We start from the raw sequence: 4160 nt of genomic DNA, 5'->3' as shown, positions 1-4160 counted from the left end.
AAAGTGCGTGCGCACTCTGAGTGCATGCGGTGAGATAGGCCTGCCCTCCCATAGGAATGCATGGGGAATGTATGTGCCCCTGGTAGTTCCTGATGCATGGGGTGTGCAGGGTCGAGTCTGGTATGTGCGGACTCATGTGGTGAAATGCTGCGCGATGATGTGTGCGGCGTGCATGTACCTAGTATGGAAGTGCCACTTCTAGAAGTGGGCACTTCTGTGTGCAGTGTGAAATGTGTGCCTTGTCTGGCGATTGGCTGGCTGAGGTCATGTGACGGGCTAGGGAATCCCCAGAGTCAGGAGGAGTCACCCAGTGGTGAATAGGGAGATCAGCAGCTAGATGGGTGAGAGGAGTACACCTGGGTCCTGAATAGGGCTGGGTTTTCCCCACACAATGCTGGCTCCGCCCCCTGTGGTGCGACTGATGACCCTGGCCTGCCCTGTGAATAGGGAGAGGGGCTGAGTAAAACAAAGTGCTCAAGAACCAGTTGCAGCTGGTTCGCCCCTCCCCTGCACCTTGAGACAAAGGTGTTCTGTGTATAAGAAGGGGCTGTGACCCCATGAAAAGTGTTCTCTTGCTGATCCTAACTTGAGGGGGGCCTGCTGCTGCTGGGCACCAGGAGAGACTGCCACTGGGGACTGCCTCCCTGCTGGAGGGCCCTGTGAGCTGGCCCCTGGGCCCAGTCTTTGCCCCCCTGCTTCTGAAAACTTTCCCTGAACCTAGCGCCTAGAAGAAGCGCTCTTACTTGCCCTTCTTCCCGTGGGGGAGAAGTGCCTTGTCTGGATTAAGAAGCGCCTTCATTTGTGGCCAGCAGCGCTGAGCTGCGATCCTTTACAGGGGAACCCCGACGTAGGGATTCCCCCACATTTAGTGCTCGTTGGCGGGTGCCCACCCCGCTTATTTAATTATTTCCATAGCGGGAGCCCACCCCGCATACTGGTGCTGTCGCGGGTGCCCACCCCGCTTATTGCCGTGTTTTTCTTGAGGGATCCCACCCCTCATTGCCGCCGGATCAAAATCACCGCCGTGGCCGAGTAGAAAAGGAAGTCAGGCATCCCCTGGGGGCGGACCGCGGGACGGAAGCCTCGTACCGGAACCAGGAAGCGGACGGGAACCTACCCCACGCTCCTGCAGCCAGAAGAGTGCCGCATCCCCCGACCCAGGTGGGAGCCCACCCCGCACTGGGACGTGCTGACCTGTTGCCTTCGAGTACCGGGTCCCAGGAGGGGGCCGGGTGAAGTGAGGGCGTCGTCGGAGGAAGCGGACGGGAGCCTACCCCACGCTTTCCAGAGGAGAGAAGGACGAGAAGAAGTGCCGTGACTGCCCCCTGCCCCGCCGCGAGAGAAGTGCCGACGGGTGCTGCCGGTGAGTGAGGGCTTCCCTTCTCCTTTACGAAGCGGTCCCGCATTGGGTATTTTAGAGTGCTGGGGACTCCAACAACGGGACCACATTGTGTGTTTACGAGCCCCGTGAGGCTCCAACGTACGGGGGCATTGCGTGCTCAGAGCGAGTGTGCTCCAACGAGGGCATAATTTGTCTAGAGTCCAGAGGGACTCCCAAGGGGCCATATTTGTTCTAGAGCCTAGAAGGCTCCAACGACGGGGCACAGTGTTGGTTTAGAGCCCACGAGGCTCAACCATTGCCCAGGGCATATTTGCATTCCAGAGCCCAGAGAGGGCTCCAGAGGCACGCCGGTGCCCAAGTTCAGTTCCCCAGCTGCCCAGCACTTAGTGGGCAGCTGCAACGTGTAGGCTGTGCTTAGTTGCTCCTGGGCGCTTGGTATTTTGGCTTGCGCAGCCTGCGCAGTCTAGCCCTGACTCTGCTGAACAAAGGACGTTTGAGCCCCCTACAAGGCCAGTTGGCCTAGGGACTGCCACAGGTGGTGGCTAATGTGAGTTTTGCGCTATTGTCCCTAACCTGCACCTCTGAATGTGTTTTTATGCGTCAGGTGCCTTCTGTTTACACCTCTGAATGTGTTTTTATGCATCATGTGTAATGTGCTTATACCCCTACAGGTATTGTGATACTTAGGTGGTTGTTTTCTCCTAATACAGGTGGTGCTAGTGAGGTCCTGGTTCCCTGCGCGATATTTTCCTAAGGTGGTTAGGGTTGCGTAGGTGGTACTTACCTGTTACCAGTGGTTACTGGTTGTGCGCTACATATTCTATTTTGTGCTACAGTAATTTTATATCCTATGTTCTAAGTGCTATGTTCTAAAAGTGCTAATTGCTGACAGTGGTCCATGTGGCCCTGTCCCCTGTACATATAATCCCTTGTAAAATTCTGGCCAGTGCCAGTTGGCACAGTGTAAATTGTGTGAATATTATCTAATGTGTTTGGTATAATACAAAGGCTATTTTTATATAATACCTTGTGTGGAGTTTCCTTTGTGGTGGGCCTTGGGTGTTGTTGCTGGGTGCGCGCGCAAACGCTTTACACATCGTCTTCGGGATAAGCCTGACTGCTCGTGCCAAGCTACCAAGGGGGTGAGCAGGGGTTATCTTTGGCGTGTAACTCCCCAGCTCTGACTAGAGTGGTGGTTTCTGCCTGGCTTTGGCGCAAGCCTTAGCCAACCAGAAATCGCCATTTCTAACATTGGTGATCAGCGGTGGGATTTGGACTTGCGTTTGCGCTGTACCGCAGCAGCAACCGGCCGCACCACAAAACTCTACATTTTAGATAATCACATTATGGGGATTATTGTTTGAAGTTTGTTTTTGTCATTTCTGTGGAAATGTGTTTCTGGATTCACCAGTAGGGTGGGATCCAGTGGTGGCAGCATAATAGTGTCCAGTACATTTGTTCCCCGCCCTGCGCCCAGAGTTGGTACCTGCGTCACTTGTGGTCAGGTTGAGCAATCAGGGGTGGTAGAAACTGCCTTACCAGTCCGAGGGGAGGGTTGTGTGTGGATGAATGGTGTGTGGCACTAGACAAGTGAGTGTGAGTTCTCTGGGATAGAGAGCTTGCTGAACCCTTTTTGTGAATTGTGTACTCCTGTGTTAAGCTCAGACCCCTAGGTTCCCTGTGTAATCTTTTCACCAGAACGTCCGCCAGAATGGAGCCTGCTTTTGATCTCAGTGATCTAGTATGGTACAATATGCAGGAGTTGGAAAGGTTCTGTAGAGAGAGAGACATAGGGGTGGATGAGTCAGACACTCAGTCCAAACTTAGAAGCAACCTGATCCAATGGCAAAAGGGTCAATGGGATCTTGAGCGCAGTACGGAAAGGGCCCGGGCCTCACACCTGGAGGGTGTTGGGTCTGTGGGGAGCCCTGAAGATTCAGAAGAGGAGGAAGAAGATAACAGTACCTGGACGCCAGTAGAGAGTGAAGACCCCATAGGTAGGGAGTCCCTTGCTGGGTCCAGCGTAGGAGGCAGCGCCTCATCCCTTTCCCTGTCCCCAGAGGAGTGGGAAGATAGGAGGAAAGAAAGGGAACACCAGCTGACGTTAGAAAAGCTCAGGTTAGAGCATGCCCAGGCTATGGCGCAGCTGGAGGTCAAGAAGCAACAGCTAGAGACTGAGAGGGTCTTGGCGCAGGAGAGGATAGAGGAGGCTGAGAGGGCCTCCACCAGAGGCAAAGTAGCTCTGGAGGGTAGGCTATCCCCTGCGCGCAGTTTTAATTTTCTGGACTCCCAAGGGAGGGTTGAGTCCAGTGGTGGTAGCTATATAGATTTCAGTGTAGGTAATCCCAGTCCCAGTTCCCCCAGTCTGGTACCTGTCTCACCAGTCTTGGGAGGAGTTTGTGGATAAATGTGAGAATGCACTGTTTGATTGGATTCCCACAGAAAATGATTTTGATAAACTGTGTGATCTGGTTCTCAAAGAACACCTGCTCAGTTGTTGTGTGCCGGGGTTGCGCCAACACCTGTTGGGGTGTGGATTGTCTGAGCCATTTGAGCTTGCGGATGAAGCAGAGCGCTGGGAAAGTGCTAAAGGTTCTCTAGAGTCATTAGGGAGTGACTCCAAAAGTAGTGGTTCAGGTATCTTCCAGCCCAGCGTGGTGGAAGAGGCTCAGTGTAGCCCAGCTAGGTCCCAGGATAGCGAGGAGGGTGTAGGGGCTTACGGCCTGGCTCAGTGGAGCGGGAGTAAGTGGGTGACCGAGGGTCCCCAGACGCACGAAACCCTGCCTCAGGACTTGGATGGTTTCTTGAGGGAACACCA

This window comes from Triturus cristatus, chromosome 1_1 (assembly GCF_964204655.1).
Source record: "Triturus cristatus chromosome 1_1, aTriCri1.1, whole genome shotgun sequence".
Lineage (NCBI taxonomy): Eukaryota > Metazoa > Chordata > Amphibia > Caudata > Salamandridae > Triturus > Triturus cristatus.
This window is presented reverse-complemented; position numbering follows the sequence as displayed.